The 20722-nt window shown below is 35.5% G+C and overlaps 1 pseudogene; it reads left to right on the forward strand.

Annotated features, from left to right (window-relative positions):
- Window positions 1-20722, forward strand: part of LOC130541841 (zinc finger protein 850-like) — a 93752-nt pseudogene that overhangs the window by 25732 nt on the left and 47298 nt on the right.

Consider the following 20722-nt stretch of genomic DNA (forward strand, 5'->3'; position numbering starts at 1 on the left):
GGAAAACAGTGAGTGATTGCCCAGCTTCCCTACCGGTATAGGATGCTGCTGAAGAAACTTGTTTTTCTCCTGCAGCACCCACAGTATTGAGGCAATACTTGCGTGACTGTGGGAAGAGAGATGAGGTTATAAGAATGTCAGAATGTATTAAAGGAATACAATTCCTACTGGCTGCATTCAGGACTCCTGCAGGAAGCCCACCAGAAGCTGCTGGGAAAACCTTACACAAGGATCCCCCACCTGGCTTGCAGGCACCCCCAATGCTCCAAATATTAAACCCACAGCTCCCTCAGTTCTTCAGCTAGCTCTTTGTGTATGTTCCCAAGTATGGCAGTAAAGACCAGTTTTGGTAGACAGAGAGCACACAGAAAACAGGCCAGAGTCTGTAGCGAGGGAGAAAACACAAACTTGAGCTATAGTATTATCTTAGGAAAAACAAAAGAGGTTTCCTGCAGCCAGCCTGGTGAGTTGTAAGGTTGAGAGAAGACAAAGAAGCTTAAGATTTCTGTCACAAGACGCCAAGAAGTAGGGAGCACATGTATTCCTACAATGACAGAGAAAGCCCCGGTTATAAGCAGGCCCAATAAAAAGTATCTCTGACCTGAAGGCAACTAGTAGTGTTTGGAGGAGGTGACTACTTCAAATGAGAAAACAGCAATGCAAAACTCCAAGAAACATGAGGAATCAATGAAATGTGACATCACAAAAAGATCTCAATAATCCTCTAGTAACTGAACTCAAAGACAGAATTCTGTGATTTACCTGACAAATAATTCAAATTAGCTGTTCTAAAGAAACTCAATGAGCTACAATAAAACATAGAACTCAACAAGCAGGAAAGCAATACATGAGTAAGATGAGAAATTCAACAAAAAGAAATCATAAAAACAAACCAAACAAATCTGAAGCTGAAGAATGAATGAAATGAAAAATGCAACAGAGAACATCAACAGGAGAATAGACCAAGTGAATATAAAATGAGAGAGATAGAAGATGGGGGCTTTGAAATACCCCAGACAGAGGAGAACAAAGAAAAAAGGAATGAAAGAGAGTGAAGAAAGACTGTAAGATGTGTGGGACACCATAAACCAAACAAGAATATAAAAAATAACTACTGTAATTTGTTAATGAATTCAGGATATAAAAAATAAAAAATGGTAAAATAAAAAACATAAAAGGGGCAGTAAGAGAGTAGAGCTCTTTTATGTGATTAAAGTTGCTATCCATTAGGTTAAAATGGACTGTTTTATAAGATTTTTTAAAAGATTTATTTATTTTAGAGAGAGAGCAGGGGGAAAGGCAAAGGGAGACAGAAAGAATTCTCAAGCAGTCTCCTCACTGAGTGCAGAGCCTGATGCAGGGCTCGATTCCAGGACCCTTAAGATCATGACCTGAGCCGAAATCAAGAGCCAGCCACCCAACTGAGTGAGCCATCCGAGTGCCCCTATATGATGTTTTATGTAAGTCTCATGATAACCATAAAGCAAAACTCTATTAGATTCACAAAAGATAAGTGAGGGGAATCACAGCATACCACCATGGAAAAGAGAGGGGAAAAAAGAACAATGGAACTACAAAATAGCTGGAGAGCTATTAATAAGATGGAGTTAGTCTACATATTAATAATTTCTCTAATGTAAATGAATTGAATTTACCAATTGAAAGGCATAGAATGGCCAGATGGATAAGACTCAACTATATGCTACCTACCAAAAGGCACTTCAGCTTTAAGATCATACATAGGCTCAAAGTGAAGAGATGGAAAAAGATATTCCATGGAAGCAGAAAGTGGGGTTGGCCTTACAGGGCTGGCCCATATTTATATAAGACAAAATAGACTTTAAGCCAAAAATTATGAGACAAAGAAGGTCATTATAGAATGATAAGGAGGTCAATTCATCAAGAAGATATAACAATCATAAATGTTTATGCACCCAATATCAGAACACCTAAATATGTTAAACAAATACTGACAGATCTGGAGGGAGAAATAAGCAATACAAGAACAGTAGGGGATTTCAATACTTCACTTGAAGTAACAGATGGATCATTCAAACAGAAAATCAATGTAGAAACATTTGACTTGAGTCATACATTAAAACAACTGGGCCTAACAGACATATATAAAACATTCCACTCAACAGCAGCAGCAGAATACACATCTTCTCAAATGCACATGGAATATTCTCCAGGATAGATCATATGATAGGTCACAAAACAATTCTTAGGAAAATTAGAGTGACGCCATACCAAGTATCTTTTCCAACCAAAATGGTATGAAACTAAAAATCAAAAAAACAAGAGAAAGCTGGAAATTTTACAAATATGTGGAATCTAGGCAACACACTCCTGAATAACCAATGGGCCAAGGAAGAAATCAAGAGGAAAAAAGTGCCCAAACAAATGAAAATGGAAACTCAACAGACAAATACATATGTGATGCTGTAAAATCATTTCTTAGAGGGAAGTTTATAGCAATAAATGCATGTGTAAGGGAAAATGAAAGATTTCAAATAAACAACTTTAAATGTCAAGGGACTAGAAAAAGAACAAACTAAGGCCAAAGTTAACAGAAGGAAATAACAAAGACCAGAGCTGAAATAAATCAAATAGAGACTAGTAAAGCAATAGAAAAGATTAGCAAAGCTAAAATCTGTTTTTGAAAAGAACAAAATTGACGAAACTTTAGCTAGACTAAGAAAAAAAGCAAAGAGGGGCAACTGGGGGGGTCTCAGATGGTTAAGCATCTGCCTTTGTCTCAGGTCATGATCTCCAGGTCCTGGGATCTAGCCCTACATCGGGCTCCCTGCTCAGTCGGGAGTCTGCTTCTCTCTCTCCCTCTGCCTCTCCCTCACCCCCACTCGTATTCTCTCTCAAATGAATAAATAAAATATTTAAAAAATAAAGATAAAATAAAATTATTCTAACAGCACATTATTTTAAAAAAAGAAAAGAAAAGCAAAAGGACCCAAATAAACAAAATCAGAAATGAAAGAGGAAACATTCTAACTGATATCTCAGCAATACAAAAGATCGTAAGAGACTACTATGAACACTTGTATGCTAACAAATTGGATAGCCTAGAAGTGGATAAATTCCTAGAAACATATGACCTATGAAGACTGAATTATGAAGAAATAAAAATTCTGGAGAGACCAATTACTACACTAGTGTGGTGATTCAATCAGTGATCAAAAATTTCCAGTGAAGAAAAGCCCAGCACCAGATGCCTTTGCTATTGAATTTTATCAAACATTTAAAGAATTAATGCCAATTCTCAAACTCCTACAAAAAATTGAAGAGGAGGGAACACTCCCAAGCTCATTTCACAAGGTTAGCCTTACCCTGACGCCAAAGCCAGACAGGAACACCACAAGAAAAAAAATTACAGGCCCATAATCCTGATGAATATAAATGCAAAAATTCTGAAGAAAAATTAGCATACTGAATTCAACAGGACATTAAAAGAATCATACACCATGATCAAGTGGGATTTATCCCTGGGATACAAGGATAGTTCAACATATTCACATCAATAAATGTGATGTACCACATTAATAAAATGAAGAATAAAAATCATATGATCATCTCAACAGGTGCAGAAAAGTATTTGACAAAATATAACATCCTTTCATGATAAAAACACTCAACAAATTTGGGTATAGAAGGAACACTGCAAACAATAAAAGCCAAATATGACCAACCCACAGCCACCATCATACTTGACAGTGAAAGGAGGAGTTTTCCTTCCAGTTCAGGAATAACACCAGGATGTCTAATCTCACCACTCTGATTCAACATAGTACTGGAATTTCTAGCCAGGGCAATCAAATGAGAAAATAAGTATAAGGCATCCAAATTGGAAGGGAAGAAGTAGAGTTGTCTCTGTTTAGATGATATGATCTTATATAGAGAAAATCCTAAGGACTCCACCTTAAAACTGTTAAGAGCTAATCAAAAAATAAAGTTGCAGGATACAAAATCAACATACAGAAATAAGTTGTGTTTCTATACACTAGCAACAAAATATCTGAAAAAGAAATTTTTAAAAATCTTATTCACAATAGCATCAGAAATTATAAAATATGTAGAAAATAAATTTAACCAATGAGGTGAAATATCTGCATGGTGAAAACTACAAGACTGATTAAAGTAATTGAAGAAGACACAAATAAGAGATATCCCATGTTCGTGGATCAGAAGAATTATTGTTAAAATGTCCCTTCCACACAAAGCCATCTACAGGTTCAATGCCATCTCTATCAAAATTCAGCTGGCATTTTTCACAGCAATAGAAAAACAATCCTAAAATTTGTATGGAGCCACAAAAGACCATGAATAGCCCAGGTCAGCAGAACAATGCTGAAGTTATCACATTGCCTAATTTCAAACTATACTATAAAGCTATAGTAACTAAGACTCGTTGGTACTGGCATAAAAATGGACATGTAGTCCAATGGAACAGAATTGAGAACCCAGAAATAAACCTTTGCATATACAGTCAGCTAATATTTGACAAGGGAACCTAGAATATTCAGTGGAGAAAAGATAGTTTCTTCATTAAATGGTGTTGGGAAACTGGTTATTCACAAGGAAGAAAAAATGAAATTGGACCCATATCTCAACCACTCAACAAAAATTAACTCAAAATGGATTAAAGACTTAAATGTAAGAACTAAAACCCTAAACCTCCTAGAATAAAACATAGGAAAAACCTCTTTGACATTGGTTTTGGCAATGATTACTTGGATATGGCACCAAAAGCACAAACAAAAGCAAAAATAAATATTTGGTACTAAATAAGTAAACGTTTCCTGCACAGCAAAATAAACAACAGAATGAAAAAGCAACCTATGGAATAGGAAAAAATATTTGCAAATCATATTTCAAAATGGGTTAATATTCAAAATATGTAAACTCATACAACTCAGTAGCCCCCCCCCAAAAAACCCCAAAAACCAAAAACACTAAGTCTAAAAAATAGGCAGAATCGAGGAGACACTTTTCCAAAGAATACATAAAATAGGTAACAGGTACATGAAACAATGCTCAACACCACTAATCATTAGGGAAATGCAAATCAAAATCACAGAGATATTCCCTCACACCTGTTAAAATGGCTATTATCAAGAAGTCCAGAGTTAACAAGTGTTGGTGGGGATGTAGAGAAAACTAAATACTTGTACACTGTTGGTGGGAATGTAAATTTGTACAGCTACTATGGAAAACAGTATGGAGTTTCCTTAAAAAAATAAAAATAAAACTTCCATATGATCCAGCAATCCCACTTCTGGGTATATCAAAGGAAATAAAAACAGGTATTAATGAGATATCTACATTTCCATATTCTTTTTTTTAATGCTATATTCTTTTTTTTTAATGCTGTATTTCTTTTCTGTTTCAAGTTTTTATTTAAATCCTAAGTTAACATTTAGTGTAATATTAGTTTCAGGAGTAGAATTTAGTGATTCATCACTTACATGTAACACCCAGTGCTCATCAAAAGTGCCTTCCTTAATACCCATCACCCATTTAGCCCATTTCCCTGCTCACCTCCGCTCTAGCAACCCTTGGTTTGTTCTCTATACTTAAGAGTCTACTTTATGGTTTGCCTCTCTCTGTTTTTTCTTTCTCCTGTGTTCATCTGCTTTGTTTCTTAAATTCCACATTTGTACACTTCCTTATTCTTACAGCATTATTTACAATAGCCAAGATATGGAAACAACCTGAGTTGGTCAATGGATGAATGTATAAAGAAGAAGTGGTATATATACAATAAAGGATCACTCATCCATGAGAAAGAATGAAATCTTGGATCAACTCCAAGGGCATTATGCTGAGTGAAATAAGCCAGAGAAAGAAAAATACTATAGAATATCACTCATATGTGGAATCTGAAATAGGTGAGCTCATAGAAACAGTTTAGTGGTTGTTACCACAGAGTTGTAGGGGGTATGGGGAAATGTTGGTCAAAGGGTACAAATTTTCTGTTATAAGATGAATAAGTTCTAGGGATCTAATGTACAGCATGGTGACTAAATATTGTATTATATCCTTGAAAGATGCTAAGTGAGTAGATAGTAAATGTCTCACTACAAAAAAGAAGTGGTAATTATGTTACATTATGGAGGTGTTAGCTAACACTGATGCTAATATTTCACTATATATGTGTATCATATCAACGTGTTGTACCCCTTAAACAGTATTATAGTCAATTATATTAATAAAGCTGGAATTAAGTTTAAAAATGTAAAAGCTATACAAAAATAAATCACATATATTGAATTAATAGGGAAAAATGATATTTTATTTATATGTGTGTGACCTTTATTATGTTGAGGTATTTCTTCACTATATCCCCTTCATTAAGAATTTTTATCATAAATGGATGTTGAATTTTGTCAAATGTTTTTTTTTTGCACCTTTTGGGATGATTATATGATTTTTATCCATTATTTTGTTACTGTGGTGTTTCTCATTGATTTTTGGATGTTGAGCTATTCTTGTATCCATAGAGTAAATCCCACTTGATTATGTTTGTGAATTTCCCAGTTTTCTTCTTGTAATTGATTTCTAGTTTCATAACATTGTTGTCAGAAAAGATGCTTGGTGTGATTTCAGTCTTAAATTTATTAAGACTTGTATTGTGGCCTACCATATGATCTAGGGGATATTTCATGAATACTTGAGAAGAATGTGCACTTTGTTTCTTTTTGATGGAATGTTTTGATGTCTGTCAAGTCCATCTGGTTTATGTTTAAATCTTTAATCCTTTTTCAGTTAATTTTTTGTATATAGTGTAAAACAAAGGTCCAATTTCATTGTTTTGCATGTGGATATCCTATTTTTCCAACCCACTTATTGAAGGGGACTGTCCTTTCCCTATGTTATATTTGTGGTGCCCTTGTCAGAGATTACTTGACCATATATGTGAGGGTTTATTTCTGGGCTATTCTATTCCATTGGTTTATGCACATGTTTTTGTGCCAGTACCATACTGTTTGATTACTATAACTTTGTAATGTGTTATGAAGTCAGGGAGCTTATTATCTCCTGCTTTGTTGTTCTTGCTCAAAAATGCTTTCACTATTCAGTGTTTTTTTGTGGCTCCAAATGAATTTTATAATTGTTTTTTCCTATTTCTGTAAGAAATGCTATTGGTATTTTGATAGAGATTGCACTGGCTGTAATTTCTGTGTATTTATAAATTTTCCCATTTTCTTTCTATTACTGATACATGATTTTATTCCATTGTAATAGGGAAAGATGATTGGAATAATTTCCAACCTTCTTAAATTTATTGAGACTTGTTTTATGACTCCATGTGATATATCCTGAATAATGTTACATATATGCTTAAGAAGAATGAATAATCTGCTAATGTTGGGTGGAATGCTCTGTGTATGTGTGTTAGATTCATTTAGTCTATTTTGTTGTTCAGTTCTGCATTTATTTTATTGGCTTTCTGTCTGGATGATCTATCCATTAATGACACTGGGATGTTTAAGCCTTCTATGATTATTGTATTGCTATTTTTCCCTAATAGATGTGTCAGTATTGGCTTTATATATTTAGATGCTTTGATATTGGGTGCATATATATTTATATTTGTTGTATATTCTTGTTGAAGTGTCCCTTTTATCATAATATGACATTCTTTGTCTATTGTGAACATTTGTGACTTAGAGTCTATTTTGTTGGTACAAGTATAGCCACCCCTGCTCTCTTTTGTTACCACGTGCATGAAATATCTTTCTCCACCTCACACTTTCAGCCAATGTGTGTCCTTAATTCTGAAGTGAGTCTTTTATAGACAGCATTTATTTGGGTTGTTTTTGTTTTTGTTTTTTTCAGTCTTTGTTTTTTCAGCCACTCTATGTCTTTTGCTTGAGAAGTAAGTTTAGTCCATCTACATTTAAAGTAATTATTATTTTTTATTATTTTATTATTATCATCATTAAACACTACATCAAAAACTAATGATGTACTATACGCTGGCTGAACATAACATTTAAAGTAATTTTTAATAGGTAAGGACTTATTTTAATTTTGTTAATATTTTGTCTCTTTTTTAGTTCTCTTGTTCCTCTCTTGTTTTCTTCATTGTAGTTTGATGATTTTTTTGTACTGCTATGTTGTGATTCTTTTTACGTTTTGTTTATCTACTATAAGTTTTTCATTTGAGGTTACCGTGAGGCTTAAATCAAATAATTTATAGTTATAACAGTATTTTAAGCTGCTAACAACAACTTCGATTGCATACATAAACTCTACACTTTATTTCTCCCCACACACACTTTATATAATTTATCTTAGATTTTGCTTTTTTTTTTAAATAATATTTTTAAATTATATTATGTTAGTCACCATACAGTACATCCCTGGTTTTTTTATGTAAAGTTCGATGATTCATTAGATTTTGCTCTTTTAATATTGTATTTCCATTAGCAAATTTATGTGGTTATGATTATTCTTAATAACCATATCTTTTAACTATTTCACTCGTGTTAAAAGATACATGGCACTATTACAGTATTCCAGTATTTTGTCTTTGTCTTTTCCAGTGAGATTTACATTTTCATATGCTTTTAAAAATTAGTTTCAGTGGTAGAATTTAGTGATTGATCAGTTGCATATAATACACAGTGCTCCTTACATCAAGTGCCCTCCTTAATGTCCATCACCCAATTATCCCTTCCCCCCCACACATCCCCTCCCCTCCAGCAAACCATAGGTTGTTTCCTAGAGTTAGGCATCTCTTATGGTTTGCCTTCCTCTCAATTTTCATCTTATTTTCTTTTTCCTTCCCTTCCCCTACATTCATCTGTTTTCTTTCTTAAATTCCACATATGAGTGAAGTCATATGGTATTTGTCTTTCTCTGACTGACTTATTTTGCTTAGCATAATACCCTCTAGTTCCATCTATTTTATTGCAATTGGCAAGATTTCGTTCTCTTTGATGGCTGAATAATATTCCATTATATTTTATTTTATTTTTATTTTTAAAATTTTTTATTATGTTAGTCACCATACAGTACATCATTAGTTTTTGATGCACTGTTCCATGATTCATTGTTTCCATATAACACCCAGTGCTCCAAGCAATACATGCCCTCCTTAATACCCATCACCAGGCTAGCCCATCCCCCCCTCTGAAACCCTCAGTTTGTTTCCCAGAGTCCATAGTCTCTCATGGTTCATTCTCCCTTCTGTTTACTCCCCCTTCATTATTCCCTTCCTTCTCCTATCGACCTCCCTGCTATTCCTTATGTTCTACAAATGAGTGCAACCATATGATCATTGTCTTTCTCTGCTTGACTTATTTCACTTAGCATGATCTCCTCCAGTCCCATCCATGTTACTGCAAATGTTGGGTAATCATTCTTTCTGATGGCTGAGTAATACTCTGTTGTATATATGGACCACATCTGCTTTATCCATTCATCTGTTGAAGGGCATCTCGGCTCCTTCCACAGTTTAGCTATTGTGGACAACGCTGCTATGAACATTGGGGTGCATATGGTCCTTCTCTACACTATGTCTGTATCTTTGGGATAAATAGTAGTGCAATTGTTGGGTCATAGGGTAGCTATATTTTTAACTTTTTGAGGGACCTCCACACTGTTTTCCTAAGTGGCTGTACCAACTTGCATTCCCACCAACAGTGTAAGAGGGTTCCCCTTTCTCCACATCCTCTCCAACATTTGTTGTTTCTTGCCTTGTCAATTTTTGCCATTCTAAATGGCATAAGGTGGTATCTCAATGTGGTTTTGATTTGAATTTCCCTGATGGCTAATGATTTTGAACATTTTTTCATGTGTCTGTTAGCCATTTGTATGTCTTCATTGGAAAAGTGTCTGTTCATATCTTCTGCCCATTTTATGATTTCTTTATTTGTTTCTCGTGTATTGAAGATCTTTACAGATCTTGGATACCAGCCTTTTATCTGTAGTTTCATTTGCAGCTATCTTCCCCCATTCTGTGAGTTGCCTCTTTGTTTTGTTGACTATTTCCTTGGCTGTGCAGAAGCTTTTTATCTTGATGAAGTCCCACAAGTTCATTTTTTCTTTTGTTTCACTTGCCTTTGGAGACATTTCATGAAAGAAGTTGCTGTGGCGGATGTTGAAGAGGTTACAGCCTATGTTCTCCTCTAGGATTTTGATGGATTCCTATCTCACATCAAGGTCTTTCATCCATTTGGAGTTTATCTTTGTGTATGGTGTGAGAGAGTGGTCACGTTTCATTCTTCTGTATATAGCTGTCCAATTTTCCAAGCATCATTTTTTGAATAGACTGTCTTTTTTCCACTGGATGTTTTTTCCAGCTTCGTCAAAGATTAGTGACCATAGAGACGAGGGTCCATGTCCGGGTTCTTTATTCTGTTCCATTGGTCTATGTGTCTGTTCTTGTGCCAGTACCATGCCATCTTGGTGATCACAGCTTTGTAGTATAGCTTGAAATCAGACAACGTGATGCCCCCAGCTTTATTTTTCTTTTTCAACATTTCCTTGGTGATTCAGGGTCTTTTCTGGTTCCACACAAATTTTAGGATTATTTGTTCCAGCTCTTTGAAAAATGTCATTGTTATTTTGATCGGGATGGTGTTGAAAGTGTAGATTGTTCTGGGTAGCATAGACATTTTAACTCTGTTTATTCTTCCAATCCATGAGCATGAAATGTTTTTCCATCTTTTTGTGTCTTCTTCAATGTCTTTCATCAGTGTTCTGTAGTTTCTAGAGTATAGATCCTTTACCTCTCTGGTTAAGTTTATTCTTAGATATCTTATGGCTTTTGGTGCTATTGTAAATGGAATCGATTCCCTAATTTCTCTTTCTTCAGTCTCACTTTTCATATATAGAAATGCAACTGATTTCTGAGCATTGATTTTGTATCCTGCCACATTACTGAATTGTTGTATGAGTTCCAGTAATTTGGAGGTGGAGTCTTTTGGGTTTTCCATACAAAGTATCATGTCATCTGCGAAGAGAGAGAGTTTGACTTCTTCTTTGCCAATTTGAATACCTTTTATTCTTTTTTGTTGTCTGATTGCTGTTGCTAGGACTTCTAGTAATATGCTGAAAATAATGGCAAAAGTGGGCATCCTTGTCGTGTTCCTGATCATAAGGGAAAGACTTCCTGCTTTTCCCCATTGAGAATGATACTTGCTGTAGGCTTTTCATGGATGGTTTTTATGAAATTGAGGAATGTACCTCTGTCCCTACACTCTGAAGGGTTTTAATCAGGAAAGGATGCTGTATTTTGTCAAATGCTTTTTCTGCATCTATTGAGAGGATCATATGGTTCTTATCTCTTCTCTTATTAATGTAATCTATCACACTGATTGATTTGCGAGTGTTGAACCACCCTTGCATCCCAGGGATGAATCCCACTGGTCGTGATGGATAATCCTTTTAATGTACTGTTGGATCCTATTAGTTAGGATCTTATTGAGAATTTTGGCATCCATATTCATCAGGGATATCGGTCTGTAATTCTCCTTTTAGATGGGGTCTTTGCCTGGTTTTGGGATCAAGGTAATACTGGCCTCATAGAATGAGTTTGGTAGTTTTCCTTCTGTTTCTATTTTTTGAAACAGTTTCAGGTGAATAGGTATTATTTCTTCTTTGAATGTGTGGTAGAATTTCCCAGGGAATCCATCAGGCCCTGGACTCTTGTTTTTTGGGAGGTTTTTGATCACTTCTTCAATCTCTTCATGATTAATTGGTCTGTTTAGATAATCAGTTTCTTCCTGTTTCAGTCTTGGTTTCCAGGAAGGCATCCATTTTATCCAGGTTGTTTAATTTATTGGCATATAGTTGTCGATAATGATTTCTAATGATTGTTTCTATTTCCTTGGTGTTGGTCATGATCTCTCCCCTTTCATTCATAATTTTATTAATTTGGGTCCTTTCTCTATTCTTTTGAATAATTCTGGCCAGTGGTTTATCGATCTTATTTATTCTTGCAAAGAACCAGCTTCTAGTTTTGTTGTTCTGCTCTACTGTGCTTCTGGTTTCTAATTCATTGATCTCTGCTCTAACCTTAATCAATTGTCTTTTCATGTGTGGGTTAGGCCTGTTCTTCTGTTCCAGCTCCAGCTTCTTAAGGTGAGAATATAAAGACTGCATTTTAGATTTTTCTATTCTTTTGAGTGAGGCTTGGATGGCTATGTATTTCCCCCTTAAGGCTCCTTTGCAGTGTCCCATAGGTTTTGGACCAATGTGTTTTCATTCTCATTGGTTTCCATAAATTGCTTAAGTTCTTTAATTTCCTGGTTTACCCAATCATTCTTAAGCAGTATGGTTTTTAGTTTTCAGGTGTTTGAGTTTCTTCCAAATGTTTCCTTGTGATTGAGTTCTAGTTTCAATGCACTGTGGTCTGAGAATATGCAGGGAATAATCTCAGTCTTTTGGTATCAGTTGAGACTTGTTTTGTGACCCAGTATATGGTCTATTCTGGAGAAAGCTCCATGTAAATTCGAAAAGAATGAGTATTCTGTTGTTCTGGGGTGTAGTCTTCTGTATATATCTATGTGGTCCATCTGGTCCAGTATGTCATTCAAAGCTCTTGTTTCTTTGTTGATTTTCTGCTTAGATGATCTGTCTATTGCTGAGAGTGGAGTGTTGAGGTCCCCTACTATTAACATATTATTATCTGTATGTCTCTTTATTGTGATTAAGTGTTGGCTTGTATAGCTGGGTGCTCCCCTGTTGGGGGCATAGATATTTGTAATTGTTAGATCCTCTTGTTGGATACACCCTTTAAGAATAATATAGATGTACTGTATGGTGACTAACATAATATAATAAAAAAATTTTTTAAAAAGAATAATATAGTGTCCCTCTGTATCTCTAACTACAGTCTTTAGCTTAAAATCTAATCTGTCTGATATGAGAATTGCTACCCCAGCTTTCTTTTGAGGTCCGTTGGCATGAAAAATGGTTCTCCATCCCTTCACTTTCAGTCTGGATGTATCTTTAGGTTCAAAATGAGTCTCTTATAGACAGCATATAGATGGTTCATGTCTTTTTATCCAATCTGCAACCCTGTGGCATTAATGGGAGCATTTAGGCCATTCACATTGAGAGTGATTATTGGGAGATATGATTTTAATGTTACCATGTTCTCTGTGAAGTCTTTGTTTCTATAGATTGTAAATTTCTGTTCTGTATCACTCTTGGGGTCTTTTTACTTTTATAGACCCCCCCCTTAATATTTCTTGTAGGGCTGGTTTGGTGGTCACATATTCTTTCAGTTTCTGCCAGTCTTGGAGGGTCCTTATCTCTCCATCCATTCTGAATGACAGCCTAGTATGTGATCTAATCTGGAGATTTTCTCTGTTCCTTTCTTGTTTTTGTCACTTTGGGTCTTTCCTTTCCACTCAAAGAATCCCTGTTAACATTTCTTCCAGGACTGAATGGTCCTGCGGTCATGAACTCCTTTAATTTTTGCTTGTCTGGGGAACTCTTTCTATTCCAAATGATAGCCTTGTTGGATACAGTATTCTTGGCTGAAGTTTTTTCCCATAGCATGTTGAATATATCATGCCATTCGCTCCAGCTTGCTAAGTTTCTGTTGGGAGATCTGCAGCTAGCCTTATAGGTCTTTCCTTATAAATTAGGGACTTCTTTTGTCTTGCAGCTTTTAGGATTTTTTCTTTATCACTGTATTTTGCAGATTTAATTACAACATGTCTTGGTGTTGGCTTGCTTTTATTGATTTTGATGTTAGCTCTCTGTGCCTCTTGAATCTAGATGTCTGTTTCTTTCCCCAGATTAGGGAAGTTTTCAGCTTTTTTTCTTCAAATAAATTTTCTGCCCCCTTTTCTCTCTCTCCTTCTTCTGGGACTCCTATAATACAAATGTGATTACATTTGATGGACTTACTGAGTTCCCTAAGCCTATTCTTGTGTTGCATAATTCTTCCTTCTCTCTTTTGTTCAGCTTCATTACTTTTCATTACTTAGTTTTCTATCACGAATTCATTCCTCTGCTTCTCTCAGCCTGCTGTTCATTACATCAAGCATGTTTCTAATCTCATTTATAGCACTCTTCATCTGTGATAATTCCTTTTTAACTCTTTATCTTTGTGGTAAGGGTCTTATTGATGTCTTCTATTCATTTCTCATACCTAGTAGTATCCTTATGATTGTTGCTTTAAATTCTCCATCAAGCATATTATTTACATCTGTTTCATTTACATCTTTTGCCCTGGTCTTATCTTGTTCTTTCATTTGGGATAAATTCCTCCATCTTTGCTTTTTGTCTAGATCTCCACCTTCTTGTCTGTGTTAGAAAGCCAGTTATGTTACCTGCTCCTGAAAGTAATAACTTTCTGAAAGAGGTCATGTAGTGCCTAGGGCCTGGTGTTTCAGGGAGGTCTCTGGTGTGTGCCAAGTATGCTCTGCTGTTGTGTTTTGGCTGCTCTATCCTTCAGGCCAGTGGTCTTCAGAGCCTGTCCTTGTCTACTATCAGCAGTGTTTGGTCCCTGGCCTCAATGTAATGAGTTTTAATTAGGTGTGCTCTGATGTGCTTGTGAAATCAGACCTGACACTACCTCCACCAGAGCTGATGTCCTGCAGAACTCTCTGGTTGGGAGATATGGTGTGGTCAGCGATCTGTGCTGGCCTTCTGGGGGAGGGTCCTGCTGCACTAGAACTCAAGCAGGCATGACTGAGAAGTTCAGTCCCTCTAGAGCACAGGGTTGAGGGGCTAGGACTTGGTGTTTTCAAGTTAGACAGCCAGTGGTGAAGCTGCGGTGCTTCCCATGGTTGGCTCTGTGTTTATGCTGAGGGGCAGGGGAGGGAAAAGGTACTGGCCATTTTTTTACAGAGAGGTGTCTCTGTGAATGCTGTGTCTTATTGATGCACTCTGAGAAGGGCGAATAATCTCCCCACTCTGTATCCCAGGTGTTCTTCAAATCACTGTTTCCAGCTGTCTGTCCCAGGGTTGTTTGTCTGCCTTCTCTCCAGGAGCAGCATGGTGCCCTCCAGGCTCTATCCCAGCCAAGCCTGCTAACTTTTTAAACTCCAGGCTTTGAGCCTCACTGATTGCAGGAACTCCTGAAGTTCAGCCCGTCTTGTTTTCCAAGCCAATGGAAACTTGGTGAAATTTTCTCCCTGTGCATTCCCTTGTGTGCTCCTCTCTTTCACCTTTCTCCATGATCATGGCTCCCTCCCCTCTGCAGCACCAGTGATCTCTTTCTCCCATGAAGCATGTCTCCACACTTCCTACCTTCTTCAATGTGGCTTCTTTTCTCCCTTTAGTTGTGGAGTTTGTTCCGTCAGTCTTCAGGTTGATTTCTGGGGTATTTAGGATGGTTTGATAGTTATCTATTTGTGCTCATGAGACAAGGTGAGCCTAGGATGCTCCTACTGTGCCACTATCTTCCTCTATCTGTGATTCTTTTGAGAGTTTTATCACAAATGAGTGTCAGATTTTGTTGAAAGCTTTTTCTGCATCTATTGATATGATCATGTGATTTTTATTTTTTTTGTCTGTTCATGTGATAAATCACATTCATTTATTTTCAAAGTTTGAACCAGGCTTTGTACCTGAGATAAATCCCATTTTGTCATGGTGAATAATTCTTTTTATATATTCTTAGATTCAATTGCTATTATTTTGTGAGGATTTTTACATCTATGTTCATGAGAGATACTGGTCTGCAGTTTTCTTTTTTTATAATGTCTGGTTTTGGTGTTAGGGTAATATTGGCCTCAGAATGATTTAAGAAGTAATCCTTCTGCTTTTATCTTCTGAAAGACATTAGAGAGAATGGAAACAATTTCTTCCTCAATTGTTTGATAGAATTCACCAGTGAATCCATTTGGGCCTGGTGCTTTCTGTTTTTGAAGGTTATGAATTATTGACTCAATTTCATTTATACATTTATACCTATTCAGATTGTCTACTTCATCTTGTATGAGTTTTGGCATATTACATCTTTCAAAGAATTATTCCATTTCATCTAGTTATCACATCTGTGGTCATAGTTGTTCACAGTATTTTTTATTATCTTTTAATATTTATGCAATATGTATTGCTGTCCCCTCTTTCATTTCACATATTAGTAATTCATGTCTTCTGTATTTTTTCTTAGTTACCCTAGGTAGAAGCTTTTTTATTTTATTGATCTTTAAAAAATATCTTTTGGTTTTGTTGATTTTCTATATTGATTCCCTGTTTTCAGTTTCATTGAGTTCTGCTTTCTTATTATTTTTTTCTACTTCCTTTGGATTTAATTTGTTATTTTTCTAGTTTCTTAAGGTGGAACTTCACTTTTTGGTTTCAGATCTTCCTTTTCTAATATACACATTAATTGCTATAAATTTCTCTCTGAGCACTGCTTTTGCTGCATCCCATAAATTTTGATAGTCTGTTTTCATTTTCATATAGTTAAAATATTTTTAAAATTCCTTTGAATGTTCTTCTTTGACCTATCTATTAGAAGTGTGTTGTTTAATCTTCATATAATTTGGGATTTTCTAGTTACCTTTCTGTTAATCAATTTCTAGTCTAATACCATTGTTATTTGAGAGTAGACATTGTATGATTTCTATTCTTTTTTTATGTTATGTTAGATTTCTATTCTTTTAAGTGTTAAGGTATATTTTATGGCCCAGAATGTGGTCTGTCTTGGTGAATGTTCCATGTGAACTTGAAAAGAAGGTGATATTTTTTAATAATGCAAGCCCAGGAGTCCCCTGTAGAAAAGATTGGCAAATATGACTTTTTGCCTCTCCTACAAGTGACAAACTATGATACATTTGTAGCAAATTATAACTTGCTACTAATCTCAATAAGAGAAAAACACTACCCTTATTAAGAACTGGCCATAATATTAAAAAATAATTCATACTATAGGAACTGCAGTAAGAACTAGGCAGAAGTAATCAACCTTATAATAGTATAAAGATAATTATCAATATTATTTGAAATATAAATGAGAACTTCCATTTTTACTTCTCATATTGGCAAAGATATTGAAATCAGGTATTAACTATACCAGCCATAGTGTGGAGAAGAATATTCTCACACCCTCCTGGTGGGCAGGGTGAATTGGTAGGTACTGCCTCAGTAGAGGTCAGTTGGAAATTTCTTTCCAACTTTAAAATTTGTGTATTGTCAGCCAGCAATTCCAGTTCTAGAACTTTATCCTACTGATCTCAAACACACACAAGGATATTATTCATGGAAACATTGCTTGTATAATAGCAAAAACTTAGAAGCAATGTCAATTTTCACTAATGGAAAATGCAATTTTCACAGGGTAGAGCGTTATTAGCTGTGGAGCATCTCATAGACTTCCATCTGCCTAGTGAGCCCATGTGGACAGATTTTTCTTTATGTCTCCTTACCACCTGTTGTCTTAGATTTTCCATTTTGTATTTATACTGGAATCTTCTCTTGCCACTATGCTAAAGTTGTTTTTTTTTCCTCTTTCTTGATCCCGTGTGAAACTCTTTGCTCTTTTACACCCTGGTGTTGATATAACACATCTTTGCTACCTCAGAGTAAAGGTCCACAGAAAAGGCTGAAAGAAGGTATTTCTCTCCTGAAGCAAGTCAGTAAAGACTGGAGGAAGAGTCTGCTTCTCCAAATGTGGACACACAATATAAAACTTGAAGGAATATGAAAGATCAAGGAAGCATTACACTACCAAAGGAACATGATAATTTTATAGTAATTGACTCCAACAAATGAAGATATGCAATTTGATCAATAAAGAATTCAAAATCATTGTTTTAGGAAGCTCAGTGAGAAGAAAATACAGAAAGATAATTCAATGAAATCAGAAAAACAATACACAAAAAAAAGTTTAACAAGGAGGTAGAAATCATAAAAAAGAAAAACAAAATATGGAGTTGAAGAATACAATGAATGAAATGAAAAATGCAATAAGATGCATCAATAGCAGACTTAACCCAGGAGAAGAATGAATCTGTGAAGTCATAGACAAGTCATTTGACATTATCCAGTCAGATAGAAACAAAGGGAAAAAAGAATGAAAAAGTGAAGAAAACGTAAGACACAAAACCATAAAACTATTAGAAAAAAACACAGGGAAATAGCTTTTTGACATTCATATGGGCAATGATTTTTTTGGATATGACACCAAGAGCACAGGCAACAAAAGCAAAAATAGGTAGGATTATATCAAACTAAAAAGCTTCCACATAGCAATGGAAACAGTCAGCAAAATGAAAAAGAAAAAATATTTGCAAGCCATATATCTGATAAGCTATTAATATCCAGAATATATAAGGATTTATATAACTTGATAGCAAAAAAACCCCAAATACCCTGATTTTTAAATTGGAAAAGGACCTGAATGGACATTTTTCCAGAAAAGAAATACTAATGGCCAGCTGGTATATAAAAGGTGCTTAACATCACTAATCACTAGGGAAAGTTGAAGATTGCAATGAGATATCATCTTATACCTGTTAGGATGGCTTTTACCAAAAAGACAACAGATAAGTGTTGGTGAGAAAGTAGAGAAAAAGGAACATTTGTACACTGTTGGTTGAAATATAAAGTGGTACAGCCACTATGGAATACAATGTGGATATTTCTCAAGAAATTAAAAATTGAACTACTATATGATTCAGCAGTCCTACCTCTGAGTATATAACCTAAGAAATCAAAATCAGTATCCTGAAGAGATATCTGCACTACCATGCTCATTGTCACTGCAGCATTATTTACAATAGCCAAGATATGGAAACAACCTAAGTGTCCACTGATGGAAGAATTGATAAAATAGATGTGAGATATTTTATAGACATCTACTTGGATGGATAGATAGATAGATAGATAGATAGACAGTGACATATAGTGGAATATTATTCAGCCATGAGAAAGAAGGAAATCCTGCCATTTGCAAAAACATGGTTTTATCTAGAAGATATTATGCTAAGTGAAATTAGCCAGAGAAAAGCAAATACCGTAATGATCTCACTTCTGTGTGAGATTAAAAACAACAACAACAACAACAACAACAACAACAACAACTCCAATTCACCAAGGCAGAATAAAGTGGAGGCTACTAAGGACTAGGTTGGAGGAGATAGGGATATGCTGGTCAAAGGGTATAGGCCTTTGGTTATAGATGAATAAACTCTGGGAGTCTAATGTACATCATGATGATTATAGTTAATCATGCTGTGTTATGTACTTGAAATTTGCTGAAAGAGTAGACCTTGGGGCACCTGGGTGGCTCAGTTGCTTAAGCATCTGCCTTTGGCTGAGGTCATGATCCCAGGGTCCTGGGATTGAGCCTTGCCTTGGGCTCCCTGCTCAGCAGGGAGTGTACTTCTCCCTCTCCCTCTGCCCCTCCCCTCTGCTCATGCTCTCTCCCTCTCTCTCTCTCAAATAAAATCTTTTTCTTAAAAAGAAGAGTAGACCTTAAGTGTTCTCAACACACACACACACACACACACACACACACACACACACACACACAGAGGAACCATGTGAGGTGATGGACGTGTTAACCCAATTGTGGTGATCATTTCACAAAGTATACATATGTCAAATCATCATATTGTATACTTTAAACATACAATCCATTTGTCAATTTTACCTGAATAAGCTGAAAAATGTTTTAAATAAAAGAATAATGTACTATATGTTGGCTAATCAAATTTAAATAAAATAAATAAATAAAAAATAAAAGAATAAAAAACAACAAAAGAGAAAAGGTACATAGGAGATACATATTTGATCCCTTGCTTCTCTAGAAACGTATTATACAACCGCACATTTGTATGAATTTTGGCTGGATAAATGACTCTAGTCAAGTGTTCATTCTCAGTATTGCAAAATTTGTTATATTTTTATTTTGTTCTGTTTCTTCATTTCAGGGCACTATTGAGAAGGGCATTGTGTTTCTATTTTCTGGTACCTTTCATGTGACCTGCTTTCTGATTGTTGAAAATGTCAGGATCTTCTTTATATTCTTATTATTCTAAAATTTTATCCTCTGACACCCTTCTAAGAGTTTACCAATTATAACTTGATTTTTCAAGGGGGAAAGGGAAGCATAAGGGTACTTCTCTTTACTGAGAAAATACTATATGCCAGTTAGCTGTTTAATGAGATATTCCTCTTAATTAGATTTAGTATATTTTTATTTTTTTAATAATATTTTTTATTATGTTAGTCACCGTACAGATTAAGTATATTTTTAAACAAGAATGGATCTTGGAATTCTCTCGTTGTGCACAGGAGTTTTTTATCTGCAGGAGTTGGGTTGTGTGAGGCCTGGTTATTGATTAACACCAACTCTGGTTTTCACCCACATCACAGGTATTGAGCCCAACCTGCTTGTGCTCCATTTCTCTCCTTTACTGTAAAACTCTCCTTTACTTCTTCTCCTTTTATGTTTGTTGTCTCTCCTTCCACCTTGAAGTCATTTATTTGCATTACACAAGTATAACTCAGGGTTTTTGTTTCAGGGATTTGTGATATTCAGGGACGTGTCTATAGACTTTTCTCAGGAAGAGTGGGAATGCCTGGACTCAACTCAAAGGAATTTGTACAAATATGTAATGTTGGAGAATTATAGCAACCTGGTCTCAGTTGGTAAGTATACCTTTCTCCAAAAAGTCTAGAGCCCTTTGGAATGTTTGCTTCCCCTGAGAAGATCTTCTCAACTCCTTCCATATATCCTATGCGTTTCTTCTCCCTATTCCTAAAGACATGGCTTGAGCTTTGT

This window comes from Ursus arctos, unplaced genomic scaffold (genome assembly GCF_023065955.2).
Source record: "Ursus arctos isolate Adak ecotype North America unplaced genomic scaffold, UrsArc2.0 scaffold_19, whole genome shotgun sequence".
In the NCBI taxonomy this organism is placed as follows: domain Eukaryota; kingdom Metazoa; phylum Chordata; class Mammalia; order Carnivora; family Ursidae; genus Ursus; species Ursus arctos.